A 15,924-nucleotide genomic window follows, 5' to 3' on the forward strand; every position below is an offset into this window, starting at 1 on the left:
AATGGCGGCCTTGGTCGTTCCGGTGTTAAAAAGGGTAAAGCTTTCGCTTGCTTAGTAGAAAGTGCTGCCCTTGAGTGCGCTGGTGTGTCCCTGCATGACAACGTTGTATAAAACCAGCTCGATAAGTTGCAGGGAGGGGAAACGGAAATAGAAAATGAGAGAAAACTTTTTTTTCTTTTTTTTTTAATGTGATAACCGGACAGGAGATCGTTTCCCTTTGAAAGCATTTGACCGTTATCACCCCAGGTATCCAAGCATTTAACATCTACTGGACCTCGCACCAATTCAAGGAAAGTTTCAATTTACTATTAACCTTGAGCAACACATACCGAATGTGAAGCAAAGCAAGGCGATTTTTTTTCTTAATGATAAATTGCTGCAAATATGGAGCTGCCAGAGGAAGAGGAAAAGAGGAAGGCCAAAGAGGAGGTTTATGGATGTGGTGAGGGAGGACATGCAAGGTGGCTGGTGTGACAGAGGAAGATGCAGAGAACAGGAAGAAGTGAAAATGGATTATCCGCTGTGGCGACCCCTAACGGGAGCAGCCGAAAGTGGTAGTAGTAGTAGTAGTACTAGTAGTAGCAGCAGCAGTAGATAAATTGCTGCAAAGTCCGTAGGAAATTTTATAAGACAGACCAGGGTCAGAACATGGTTTTTAAGTACTACGAACAGGAGATCCCTCAATATTACCTCAATGAATGATATGAATGGGCAGATGCCCAGTTAGCCTGCTGAACAGAGGTATATGTATGTACGTACACACACACACACATATGTGTGTGTGTGGTGGTGGGGGGGTGGCTTCCTGGGTTTATTAAACATGGTGGTATTGGTTAGGAGGGGGGGGGATATCCCCATCTTGGTGTATAGCTAAAATGACAAAATAACAAATCTGAGGCCTTAAACCTGAAGGTCAGTTTTAATATAATATCAAAAACCAATTTCCACTTGTTTGTCAGATCCATTTATCACGTCTATTTAATACAATTACACCCTGTAACCTGGCCAGTGCAGTGGGCTAGCACTGTGGCCTCTCATCAGAGGAAGCAGAAAGGGCTAGAAGGCTAGAAAGGCTTTAGGTGTGTGAGGCAGACAGGGGTCAGAGGCACTAGTCACAGGGTAAGCCTCCAGACCAGCAGGAAGCAGTGAATTGCTTTCCAGTCTGTCCGCTCAGCCAGCAGAAACCTGATAAGGAAGTATATAAGCCTGTCTACATAACCTGGCAGAACAACGGTGTGCCTGAACCTGGGCAGAGGCAGCGAGCAAGACATGCATGGTAAAGCAGTTCCACTCAGCTGGAGATGAACAACGCTCAGGAAAAATAAATAAATAAATAAATAAATAAATAAATAAATAAATAAATAAATAAATAACGAGCCAAAACCCTCGTAGTCTAACATTGAGGCAAGTTGTCTAGATAATGTTGAATAAATGAGCAGCACACAGTTTAAGACCCCTTTGACCTGCATACGACCTGAATTAGTTCTTCACTGCACAGGAATTTGTCAAAAGAGGGCGGAAAAAAGTTGTCTACAATTAGAATAAATGGTTTAGAAATGAGGTGAATGAAATACAGATGTTTACTAAATAGAATTGTTTATAAACAGGAAATGATCCAACAATGTGAGCATCTATGCCGATGGAAAAAAAACATTTGGCAATTTCCCTATTCACATCTGATTACAACCTTTATTTTGAACTTGTTTCACTGTCAGAGCAGGCAACACACAAGCAGACACCACCCCCCTTTTTTTTTTCCTCCCCAATTGTAATTGACCAACTACACCACTCATCCGAGCCGTCCCGGTCGCTGCTCCACCACCTCTGCTGATCCGGGGAGGGCTGCAGACTACCGCGTCTCCTCCGATACATGAAGCGTCGCCAGCCGCTTCTTTTCACCTGACAGTGAGGAGTTTCGCCAGGGGGACGTAGTGCGTGGGAGGATCACACTATTCCCTCCAGTTCCCCCTCCGTCCCCGGGAACAGGCGCCCCGACCGACCAGAGGAGGCACTACTGCAGCGACCAGGACACACACCCACATCCGGCTTCCCACCTGCAGACACGGCCAGTTGATTCTGTAGGGACACCCGACCAAGCCGGAGGTAACACGGGGATTCAAACCGGGATCCCTGTGTTGGTAGGCAACGGAATAGACTGCCATGCTACCCAGATACCCCAAGCAGACACATTCATGAACAGATGAATTTACTATGTACTTGTTGGCTTGGTCTCAAAAAACTTCAACTCCAGCTAACAATGTGTTAGCTGGAGTTGAAGAGGTCTGACAGGAAAATGACCTTTACTTCAACCATCTAAAGTAAAAAAATAAAAACTTCATTTAATTGGTTGAATTGACATTCTGAACGTGCTGAGTTTTTCCGTACAGATATAATGTGTTTTATTCATACGGAGATAACTAGATGGAAGGAGAAGAACGGCAACAGCTAGCGGGAAGGCAAAGGACCGCAGAAGAAGGGAGCAAGGTAAGAAGGCTGTCTGGTGCATGTCGGACTAGAGGCAGAGATTAATCGGCCTATCCTAATCTTGATAGCGAGAAACAGCAGACTTGCTAAGACTACAAAGAGCAAGGTTTTTGGTGAAGTCTGAAAAAAGAGCTCCCTTTTAGGTACATGACTGATGGTGACTTGGCTTTGAACATGTCAGCTAAATGTGGAATCCTGGGATTATGCTTCACGGAGAGGTAAAACTTCAGCAATTTGGGGCAATTGGGGGAATAAAACAAATCAATTCAAATAAGCTTATCTAAAAAATAAAAAAAAATCAATTTAACCGGTCGTCAACATGACACAGGTCACCTCCTTGCCCGGCTGCATCAAAATGTCATGCCACAGCAACAACAGATCTAGTAACAAAAGCAGAAATAGAAAAAAATATGAGCAAGAATGGTCAGCATGACCAAACGAACGGGAACAGGTCATTAAAATGTCGAGGGATTCAAGGCTGCAAGGAAAACGGAGAAGCGGATTAAAGTGATATACTGCAACCGCTGAGGTTATGTCTGAACACATGGATGTTGGTAGATAGAGCCATCACTCAGTCACATGTGGACCGCTCTTGGACCATGTTAAGAGTATGAACAAGACCAGTCATTTGGCTGAGGAAAGCAATCAAACAACACTAGACACAGTCAGACAGGGACACAAAAACACACAGCAGGTAACAAAACGTACATAAGAGTGCTCACAACACTCGTATAACCGTTGGACAGCTCTTAATGAGCCTTGGTACCCATTAGTTGTTTACAACATCTTCCTGTTATAGCCACCGTCAATAAAAAACAATCAAAAACAAAGTGGGGTTCGGTGAGGTGGAGTCTGCATCACTAAAAGCTCACAACATAAATGAGAGCCTTCTCCGAGTTCTCCCTCACTCACCAGCAGCAAAGACGCTCAAGAGGCTCTCGAAAATCAAATAACGTCTTTGTTCCTTCGCTCCTATGTCCCTGTGCCTCCACCCATCCACTGTCACAGTAGACGGCGGGAGGGAGCAGAGGCGGGTGGAAGTGCGTATGAATTGAAAAAGATGAGGCCAACGAGCACAGCGGTTCGATTAGCAGCGAGGAGCTTCAGTCACGGCAACAAGGAACGGCACCACCGACCGAGTGGCGGGGCAAAGTCTGCATGAGAAAATACACCTATTTGCATATTAATAATATATGAATGTATCTATCCGATGATGATGATAATGAACTGGGAGAAAGGGAAAATAAGACGGAGAGCAAAACAGAGAGAGACCGGAGGTGTTCTACAGAACTGAATGCTGATATGACAGATTGGAGAATTTTAACAAGCGTCACACGGGTTTGTATCAACACACCTATGGGCACTCAGTGAGGGTGATTGGCCTGGGTTGACATTTTTTTGTCGATGAAGAGCCTTTTTTTCTGCTCAAGATTTGTCACACAGCCTGACATTTCCCAAAAAAAATAAAAAATTCTTGTGCATTTGTAAGTCATACAAATTTGATATACATCAGACTGCACAATGGCTTATGATGCAAAGGGCACAGCAAAGGTGTAAGTGTACAGTTATGCTGTGGCTGTGGCAGGGGTCTGCACTACAGATTTAATGTCCCTGCCCTCCAACACCTTGTCTGTGTTGTGCAGGTCAATGGAAACTTGCAGCTTCCAAATCACAGTCTATAACAGTGGACCATGCTGCATCCTTTTACAATATTACTTTTACAAGTTATCAATACAATTACTATGGGTTTTGTGAATGCGATTGGTGTGATTTTTGGGGGGGGGGGGGAATTGGGGGGGGGGATTCCCCCCCTTTTTCCCCTCCCCAATTGTACTTGGCCAATTACCCCACTCTTCCGAGCTGTCCCAGTCACTGCTCCACCCCCTCTGCCGATCCAGGAGGGGCTGCAGACTACCACATGCCTCCTCCGATACATGAGGAGTCACCGGCTGTTTCTTTTCACCTGACATTGAGGAGTTTCACCAGGGGGAAGTAGCGCGTGGGAGGATCACACTATTCCCCCCAGTCCCCCCCCCCGAACAAGCGCCCCGACCCACAGAGGCGGCGCTAGTGCAGCGACCAGGACACATACCCACATCCTGCTTCCCACCCACAGACACAGCCAATTGTGTCTGTAGGGACGCCCGACCAAGCCGGAGGTAACACGGGGATTCGAACCAGCGATCCCCGTTTTGATAGGCAACGGAATAGACCGCTACGCTACCCGGACGCCCTGATTGGTATGACTTTGTCCCTGATGAGATTCCGAGCAGAAGAAGTCTTCCTTATTTATTAAGCACATTTGGGTTGTTGTAACGGCCTTCTTCACACTATGGCTTCAAGGGAGGTACAAATAAATACAACTGCATTATAAAGAGTATATCAGAATAACCTTTGCACTAAAATCTGAAGTTATAATTCTGGCTAAAATCAAAAATAACTGACCACGGTTTAAATTTCTGCCTCTTTTTTTGTATTTATTTTGTATTTATTTATTTCTCTCAACAACTTTGTTGAGAGAAATTGAATAAAATGTTTCTATCTATTTGAAATGAGGGCAAAATGTCTAATTCAACAACAGTCAGTAACAGCATGGACTGGATATGTGCTCTATATTGGGCATTACTTAAAGGCACAGGCCTCCAGAATCAGTGAGAACAGTGAATAAGTTATACCACCATGTTCCTGTCTGCCACTCAGTTACACTACAAATATTAGGCATTGACCTGCAGCACTGCTAGCAGAACCGCAGGTTGGGAAAACAGGTAGGTGGAGCTATGTCAAAAGAAAAGAAGTAGGGAGGAAGAAAAATCATCATTCTCTTCCAGAATATCTGTGCTGTAGATTTTTCACTCCCCTAAGCAATCCCCTGTGGTAAAAAGTGAGACAGGCACACTGTTTTTATTGGGCCCTTGGGAAATTATAGGCTGTACATCACAACCCTCTCCGCTCCAGCAGAACATCAAACACAGCCCCAATCTTTTTGGCGCAGAGGAAGAGAGAGGGGCAAGGACAGAGGGCGAGCGAGAGAGGAGGAGTAAGTAAGCGGCTGAGGGGGAATAAGGGTTAAACGTCGGTAATGGATCTGGGCGAACGCAGAGTGAGAAAGGTAAGAAGGAAGAGTAAAGTGGAGTAATAGGTGGAACAGGCAGATAGCTGCAGAGAGAAGGGGAGGATTTAGAGAGAGAGGAGAGAGATAAAGAAAGAGGGTTCAGGAGAGTGGGTGTGGGGGGGGTTAGTGGCTACAAAGAGGAATGAAAAAGGCGAGAGGAGCAATGATGCATGATGAGGTGAGGAACAGAGCAAGATGGAGGTATAGGGGGAGAAGTGGTGTGCTGCTATCGGCAATGACACATAGTCCTGAGCTCGTATACCCTGGAACTGTTAAATCCAGCTTCTCTCATAAACTACCGAGGCCCGGGAAAGCCGATGAAGTTAGACTCTGGATAAGGCCATATGGCCCGGTATCGATTTTATATTAATACAGCTGCAATTGCAGGCTGGCTCCATGTGATCCAACATGGGACGCTTCCTTATGAAATGGCTAGCTATCAAGCATGGTGCTTATCCATCATATATCGACCCAAATTTGGTATGAGGTATACAAAGCGCAAGACAATTCACAAACACTCTTTGTGGATCCTAATCTGGCCAATGATTTAGTGAGGTTTGAGAGCTAAGTATCTTTATGGGACCAATTCTAATATCTTTTTGTCACGGTGCCATAAACACAGCAGTCAATACAAGGCTTCAGGGGTATTGAGAAAAATGCATTGCTTATTTAACTAGCCCTGTTTTATAGCCCCTCCCTTACTTTCCAATACTACATAATACTGTTTGAATTCAACAAAAAGTACAAACATTTATTCAAGTTAAAATTTATTTGATAAACCATATTGATGCGGTGGTTGGATTCGTTTACGTCCATACACATATAGCCAGCGGCCATTTTACCTCTTCTGGTTACTTCCTTTTGTGTGGATCCAAGGCATGGACACCCCACAATCACATTCTGTGTATCAGTATTTCAGTAGTGAATCAGTCTCTGGATGTGAGGATATTTTGTTATCTGTCTGTATCTATCGAGGTCGTTTGTATTTAAAAGACTGAAAGAAAGCCATGTTATTGGACATTGTATTGTTACAATTAATTTGTTCTCTGCATTTAACCCATCCTATTATATAGGAGCAATGGGCAGCTGCAGCACCCGGGGACCAACTCCAGTCCTTCTTTCCATTGCCTTGCTCAGGGGCACAGGCAGGAGTATTAACCCTAACATGCATGTCTTTTTGATGGAGGGAGTAAACCGCAGCACCCGGACGAAACCCATGCAGACACGGGGAGAACATGCAAACTCCACACAGAAAGGACATGGGACAGCCTAGGGTTTGAACCTAAGACCTTCTTATACCAATCAGACTAAACTGTGGTTTTCTCACCGAAGCCCTTGCAAAATAGTTCTGGGAGAAATGTTATTGTGGGATACTTTGTGCATGGCTGGAGGCGAGCTCTGGCACATGGATCAATTACATAAAAATTAAACACCATCCAAAATAATTGCTCATATGTGTCGATTATGCGATAGGAATTCTACACATAAAAAACAGAGTTTGCTAATCAGCATCAAAGACATAAAGCCTGATTACACATTAGCTGGGAGAAACACACTAGGCTGGTTAAAAGAACAGGCAATGTAGGGCGCCCGGGTAGCATAGCGGTCTATTCCATTGCCTACCGATCGCTGGTTTGAATCCCCGTCTTACCTCAAGCTTGGTCGGGCGTCCCTACAGACAAAACTGGCCGTGTCTGCGGGTGGGAAGCTGGATTTGGTATGCGTCCTGGTCGATGCACTAGCACCTCCTCTGGTTGGTCGATTGGGGCGCCTGTTCAGGGGGGAGGGGGAACTGGGGGAACAGTGTGATCCTCCCATGTGCTATATCCCCTTGGTGAAACTCCTCACTGTCAGGTGAAAAGAAGCGGCTGGCGACTCCACATGTATCGGAGGAAGCATGTGCTAGTCTGCAGGCCTCCCCGGATCAGCAGAGGGGGTGGAGCAGCGACCGGGACAGCTCAGAAAATAGGCTAATTGGCCCAGTACAATTGAGGAGAAAAGGGGGGGGTTGCCTACCGACATGGGGATCTTCGGTTCGAACCCCCGTGTTACCTCCGGCTTGGTTGGGCATCTCTAAAGACACAATTGGCTGTGTCTGCGGGAGGGAAGCCGGATATGGGCATGTGTCCTGGTTGCTGTACTAGCCCCTCCTCTGGTCAGTCGGGGCACCTGTTCAGGGGGGAGGGAGAACTAGGGGGAATAGCATGATCCTCCAACGTGCTACATCCCCCTGGTGAAACGCCTCACTATCAGATGAAAAGAAGCGACTGGCGACTCCACATGTATCGGAGGAGACATGTGGTAGTCTGCAGCCCTCCCCAGATCAGCAGAGGAGGTGGAGCAGCGACTGGGACGATTCAGAAGAGAGGTAGAATTGGCCAGGTACAATTGGGGAGAAAGGGGTGGGTTTTTTTTCCATAATGATCATGTAGCTTGCTCGCTCAAGTGCTTACCATTGTTGTTGGCCATGGAGATGGGGAATTTCAAAAAACGGCAACACACAGAGAGTGAAAAGCAGTAAAATACCAACTGAAATAGTCAGCATTGATGAGGAATGTATTCCCGTGATCCACATCGAGTGAGAAAGACTCCTTTTCTATTGGTCTTGCACCTTAAAAACTCATCAAACAGATTAGCGCTATGCTGTTTGACTTATAAATAAGAAGTTCTATCGATTATTAAGATAACTCGAGCTATCAGAATCAGATTTTACTGGCCATGTAAGTTTTCACACACATGGGATTTGACTCCAGTTTTGTGGCTCTTACAGTGTACTTAACATACCAGGATAACACAACATTATTTAGATATATACACAAGGATTGACTACATAGGGGCGATATAAGAGGCAATTAAGTGCAAAGGTGCAGAGACTATATCAGAGATGCTGAAATCTTACACAATCTTACAATAAACGACTTTGTATTTAGAAGAATAGGCAGTACAATTGAAATGATGATAAAGACTAATGGTACTGCTGTTGTCTTATTGAAAACGAACAGTCAAGGAGGAAAAGAGGATCTGGCAAGTTTCAAAATAACAAAACCTTCTACTATGGTAAGTAAGATATATGCAAGATGAGTCAGTGTGTTTTTAAGCATAATCAACATTACTGTTGAATATAAGAGGGAAGAAAGTCTGGAATTGGAAAAAAAGGGCAAAAAAATGGGAGTATGATGAAAATATATATGCCAGCCCTTGCAGAGGGAGCCAGAAATGGAACCATCACTCAATAGTCAAATCGGACACAATAACATCACTCAGCTGTCCAATAAGGCCCTCCAACTGTGCACAGCGGGAGCCTGCCGACGAATGCATTCCATTCCATTTACTATAAACTGTGGACCATGGACGCTGGGCCGTAACCATGGCATGGCAGATCAAACGACTGAAAAGATAATAGATGAAATACAAAACAAGCTGCCCATAAGATGATGCAAGGCCACTGCCATTCTCAATCCACCATGAACAGCTTGTGGAAATTGGTTTTGCATGAGAAAGGCCAAGTCGGGCGATGCACTGTATTCTTTGTCACCACGTTTGAATATTTGCATTCCTAAAATATGTAATGGCCAAAAAGGTTTATTTTGGCAGTAGATATATATCGCAGGTTTTTTTTTTTTTTAAATATAAATGTATGAGCTTAGGTCTTTAGCTGCCATTAAAAGCGGGTTGACAGAGCATATGATAATGCGTTATGAACTTGCTAATCCCCAAACCTCAGACGGAGAGAGCCCAGAGCAACAACCTACATATGAGCGAGAGAGACAACCGAAACGGGAAAGCCAGCGACCTGCCTGTCACAGCAGCTCAGGACCCCCCACCCCCACCAACTACCCTTTCCCATAAATATAGTCTGAGTGTTTTGGAAACAGCACTAAAGTAATTTTACTGAAGCATAGTAACGTAGAAATAACCATCATGCAACAAAAAAAAGATACTGCCCTGGGTACACCTGCCTACCCTCTCCTGCAGTCATTCAGAGCACTAATTAGGAGCTGGCATTACTGTAGGTCCAAATGGGATGAATCCACTCAATATTATAAAATAAGATGAACATGGCTCCAAGTAGGTTTTTCCCTCAACTGTGTAATTGAGGTTGCTGTGCAAAAAATTGATAAACTTAAAATATACGTTTTTGACAATGAACTGAAAATAAGCATGTTGGGCCGTCCGGGTGGCAGGGCGGTCTATTCCATTGCCTAACCAACATGGGGATCATCATTTCGAACCCCCGTGTTACCTCCGGCTTGGTCAGGCGTCCCATCAGACACAATTGGCTGTGTCTGCGGGTGGGAAGCCGGATGTGGGTATGTGTCCTGGTCACTGCACTAGCGCCTCCTCTGGTCGGTCGGGGCACCTGTTTGGGGGAGAGGGGGGACGGGGGACGGGGGGTGGAATAGCGTGATCCTCCCACGTGCTAGGTCCCCCTCGTGAAACTCATCATTGTCAAGTGAAAAGAAGCGGCTGGCGACTCCACATGTATGGGAGGATGCATGTGGTAGTCTGCAGCCCTCCCCGGATCAGCAGAAGGGGTGGAGCAGTGATTGGGGCAGCTCGGAAGAGTAGGGTAATTGGCCAAGTACAATTGGGGAGAAGGGGGGGGGGCATGCGGTTGTAAAGTGGTTTGGTAATGTGATCCAATGCGTGCACATTTAGCAATAGCGGAGGAAAAATGAGAGTGATGCAAATGCAACGAGAAAGACAAAATAAGCCAAGTTAATTGAAGGCATAATGCCATGTTGTGACATATGGCTTTGTGACAAAATGCTGAAATGATTTAGCACAATATGCACAGTATAAAAAGATTTGTGCACATATTTTTTTTCTTTCAACACCTGATGATCATGGTAATATATGCAGTAGTACGCTAAAATCATAGAAAACTGTAAACATTGGAGAGTTTCTCTATATCTGTGATTTATTTATGAGTATGCACTCAAAGACAGAAAGCACTGCCACAGCAAGGGAGTCGTCCAGAGAGTCTCTCTAACCTTGGAAGTAAACAGTTACCCTTTTATGCATCAGAGTGAGTCTCATGATCCAGGAACATCACAGAGGTAAAAAAACAGAAACATTATTTATTCAACAGTTCCAAACACCTTTTTCTTTTCTCTTGTGACTTATTGGCATCTGCTTCCTTGTTGCCGTTTGTCCTGCTAAGTTGTCTATAATCTTTCCATTATGTCTGTGATGACAAAAGAGAGCTGATGACATGGAACTGAGTGCTGTTGTTCTTCTGAACGGCTGCCTCCGACTTCATAGTTGTGAAGTATCTAAGATTGAGTTTGGACCTACATGTTCAACAGTACTGAAACAAGTCGATTTTTCAACTGATGCAGACCTGACAGCCAATTCACACCCCAACTATATCAAAATTGAAGGCAGCCATTCTCAAAATCAGTGTTACCTACTGCCAGCGTGCCTTATCAATCAGCCATATTAATCAGCCATAAAGGAAACACACAGGCTGTATGCAAAGCCCTTATGAACTGCAGTGGTCCACTCACACACCTGAGTGAACTATCTCTCTGTATATGACCTTTGCTCCTCTATGACCCTTCAAATATTTACCAAATATTTACTATCAAAGGGTTTCCGGGTAGCATAGTGGACTATTCCGTTGCCTACCAACAAGGGGATCGCCTCTTCGAATCCCCTTGTTACTTCCAGCTTGGTCGGGCGTCCCTACTGACACAATTGGCCATGTCTGCGGGTGGGAAGCCAGATGTGGGTATGTGTCCTGGCCGCCGCAGTAGCGTGTCCTCTGGTTGGATGGGGAGTCTGTCCAGGGGGGAATAGCGTGATCCTCCCATGTGCTACGTCCCCCTGGTGAAACTCCTCACTGTCAGGTGAAAAGAAGCGGCTGGTGACTCCACATGTATCGGAGGAGGCATGTGGTAGTCTGCAGCTCTCCCCGGATTGGCAGAGGGGGTGAAGCAGCGACCAGGGCGGCTCGGAAAGAGTGTGGTAATTGGCCAAGTACAATTGGGGGGGGGGGGGTCCAAGGGAAAAAAAATATTTACCATCCAAGTCTCGAGGCATAAAAAGTACTAGGATTTCCAAGATGTGGAAAACACAGACGGAATCACAGAATGGAGGCCAAATATATATATATATATATATATATATATATATATATATGAATACAAATGGAAGTGTATGGAATTTGGAGATTTGGGGAATATTATTTAAGAATCTGTGAACATATTAGAAATTTAAAATAGTTTGTCCAGAGATCATCAGACCCTCACAGAACCTTGTTGCGCTTCTGCCTCTTTGTGCACGTGAGTGTGCACATCACAGCACTCACATGTCAACAAACTCACATAGATTTGTTGTATGGGATATATGGAAAAAAATGTCAGAGAACAGCATCACAGAAGACAAACACCACCACTAAAAAAACCACGAAATGGGATCAGTTTGCTTTTGTTGTAGCTGATTACACAATTTTTGCTAAAGTACAAATAGGTAAAAAGACCCAAATCTGAATTTAGAAAAATAATAACTGAGAAAAACAATTTCGGGGAAAATAAAATGGATTTCATAGGGCCCTGAATGTTCTTGCTGGCCAACCACCTTGTTTTACAATAGCTAATTGAAATGCAAGGTGCGGAGCATTCGGCTCATTTTAAGGTGTAAGTGAGGTAGATGAAGCGAAAGGCTATCAAGAGCCTGAGGTACGCTGAATAATATGGCAAAATTCTCCACCTGGATTTGATTTTGCAGGCTTTTATCAAAGATAGCCATTTCTCATCAAATATAAGTCCCCGAGCAACACATCAGTTCCTCGAGACAAAACTTTCTCACTACAGTATGGAGCTTGAGCAAGAGTCTGACACATCAACCGAAGCAGATTATTTCAAACTGAGAAATGCTGACAAAATGTCAAACATCCCTCTTATGAGACCAAAGTAGCTACAGTGCTAACGAGACTAACAAAAGTCAAACTTAAATTGAGGCTTAATAAGACAACTTGGAAATCTGGAGTTATTGTGAATATCCACCCATCCGTTATTTGAACCGCTTATCCTGCTCTTGGGGTCACGGGGATGCTGGAGCCTATCCCAGCAGTCATTGGGTGGCAGGCGGGGAGACACCCTGGACAGGCCACCAGACCATCACAAAGCACCTACCCACACACACACACACACACACACACACACACACACACACACACACACACACAAACACTACATACATATTCATACCTAGGGGCAATTTAGTACGGCCGAGTCACCTGACCTACATGTCTTTGGACTGTGGGAGGAAACCGCAGCACCTGGAGGAAACCCACACAGACACAGGAAGAACATGCAAACTCCACACAGAAGACAACTCGGGACGACCCCCCCCCCCAAAGTTGGACTACCCCGGGGCTTGTACCCAGAACCTTCTTGCTGTGAGGCGACCGCGCTAAATACTGCACCACCGCCACTGCCTTATTGTGAATATGTCCCAGATATTTCCAGTGTTGGACACAGTCAGATATATAACTAACAATGAAGTTGAAATCAATGTGGGAGCTGAGTTAGAAGAGGCAATCACCTTATGTGCTTTCTAAGCCCTATACACAATATTTACTGGTTAAAATCTTGCACAGCGATGAGGGGGGAATCAGAAATTAAAGCGTTTTATTTAAGAAAAGTACTGACACAGAGAAGTATTTTGTCTCAGTACTTTAAGAAAAGTACCGAGACAAAATGGCGACAGGCATTATGGTGACAGGCATGGGCCCAAGTCCATGAATACTGAGATGGCATCCACCTGTGCCCGTCCATAGGGTTAGTGGTTGTGTCAGGAGGGGTAGCTGATGTAAGGTTTTGCCAAATAGTTCTGCGGGTTGACAAGACCATACCGGATTGGTCAAGGCCCGGGTTAACAACGACCGCCATCGGTGCTGTGCCATCACAGGGTACCGATGGAAATTATCAAATCCACTATGGCGACCCCTGGGAAACAGGAAACAAGCCGAAAGAAGAAGAAGATGACTGAGACAAAGAAGCATTTGCCAGGTAAGTGCATATTTCTTATCTGATAGAAGACTGCAGCTCCTAAAAAAACTTAAATCTGCAGTGGTACTACTCTACACCATTCTGTTATATGTTGTGTCCTGTTATATGTTGTGTCCTGCATTTCCTCCCTCAGTCTTGCCATGACACCACCAGATATCTTTAGCAAAGGCCTGAATAGTTTGGTAAAACCTTGAAAAGTACAATATGACCAGCAAGTCAATGTTAATTTTCTTTGGAATTTAGAGTAGAAAAGGGTAACAGAGCTATTTTGACCATATGAGTATATAACCCCCCCCCCAAACTTGCTGTTAAAATGTGATCCGCATATCCCAGACACAACACCTACCTAGCAACAGGTCCTACATAATTGGGTCAAACTTTACCCTCTGAACAATATCTGCTCTCAAGCCCATGTTGCTTTACTCAAACGGGTGCTTACTGGGACTTTCTAATGGTAACACCATACTGGATGGAGTAAGAACACATCTACACTCCATCCATCCATTATCCAAACCGCTTATCCTGCTCTCAGGGTCGTGGGGATGCTGGCGCCTGTCCCAGCAGTCATTGGGCGGCAGGCTGGGAGACACCCTGGACAGGCCGCCAGACCATCACAGGGACGACACACACATTCACACCTTTAGTATGGCCGATTCACCTGACCTATATGTCTTTGGACTGTGGGAGGAAACCGGAGCACCCGGAGGAGACCCACGCAGACATGGGGAGAACATGAAAATTCCACACAGAGGACAACCCCCAAGGTTGGACCACCCCGGGGCTCGAACCCAGGACCTTCTTCCTGTGATGCGACCACGCTAACCACTGCGCCAATGTGCCTCCCCATCTACACTCCATTTAAAAGAATAGACTTGATGAACTACCCACCAAAGTGAACGGGGTATTGATTCTCTCTCCCGTACCAAAAAAAACGGAGCTTGCAATAAAACTGTTAACATTCTAGCCAACAAAATTACACAGTGTGTTCTCAAAGGGACCTAAAACGTTTACCTGCCTATTTCAAATGGTGCATTTAGCCATGTGACTTTTGAAGTTGACACAACAAAGTCTTAAGAGGAAAAGTCAATAGCCATCAGCTCATCTCTTACAATTCTAACCGCATCCCCTTGTCTTCGTATTTTGACAGCACAGAATGACTAAGTACAAGGGAATGACCTTAAAATGGTAACTCTTCCAAATGAGCTTTTAACCTTCACTTCCTCTGCAGTGAGAGTTAGCATATGTTTTCTTCTGTTGCAGAACAATCACTCTCTTTTGATGCTCTTGTCAAACCCCGTGCAGGGGGTTCAAATAACACACACCGATGGACACACACACACCGATTTAACTTTTTTTTGGGTCAAATTTTCAAGAAGAATTGCTTAAAATATAGGCTAACATTTGGATGGAAACCCAGCAAGTGATATTGATGTAAAAAGCAGGTTACATCTAGGAACGAGATGTGTAACATTTACTATGGGAACCTTCAGCAGAAGCTTGGCTCTCACTAGATCATACAAGTTTTTATCCAATCAGGCTGGTATTTCTATACGAGTACGGCAAGACAGTCAAGACACCGTTCATTCTGCAGCAGTAAACAGACCCCCCCCCGCGCCTAATAGAATTCATAACATTTTATGAATTATGGCTGTAGTTTGCAGAGGAAAAACTGTCTCCGTTTCTCTCTCTCTCTCTCTCATGAATTGAAATCATAGCTCGACGCATTCATGTTCAAATTATGTGGATATCACAGATTCATGAACATCAAATCACCAAGTAAAATGGTCATATTTATTTCAACTCATGGAACAAGAGAGATAATAAATTGTAAATTGAGAAATTGGCGAGTCAAAGATCATCCCAAGGTCAGTGTTATAAATGAAAGGCCAACGAACAAAACCCCGTCCCTTCATCTAATAGTGACTTATCCCTTCTCATGGAATCAAGTGTGTACTGTTGAAATGAAACGGGGCAGATTTATTACAGACCGAAAGAGAAGTTACGCTGGAGTGATGCGTGTTGTTAAGTATAGGCCTACACAACAACACAAGATAAAAATTGTCTTTGAAAAATCACGTAGGGATTGTGAAATGAAAATCGGTAAAGGGAAGATCTGCAGGACTTGAGAAATGACAAGGATTTGAGTGATGGAATAACAGAGCCACTCATATTATGCAGAGTTTTAATGCGAGCAACAACTGCATCATCCTCCTTTGATTGCCTGAGGCCGTCTCCCATCTTTCTATGTGACTATCATTTAAAATATAAAAGCATGAAACATTACATTGAGGTAGTAGTTGCACATGGGAT

General features: G+C 44.5%; 1 protein-coding gene across 1 annotated transcript in view; it reads right to left on the reverse strand.

Annotated features, from left to right (window-relative positions):
* diaph3 (diaphanous-related formin 3) overlaps window positions 1-15,924 on the reverse strand; it is a 384,853-nt gene that overhangs the window by 275,239 nt on the left and 93,690 nt on the right. The window lies entirely within an intron of this gene.

Source organism: Lampris incognitus, chromosome 4 (assembly GCF_029633865.1).
Source record: "Lampris incognitus isolate fLamInc1 chromosome 4, fLamInc1.hap2, whole genome shotgun sequence".
Taxonomy (NCBI): Eukaryota; Metazoa; Chordata; class Actinopteri; order Lampriformes; family Lampridae; genus Lampris; species Lampris incognitus.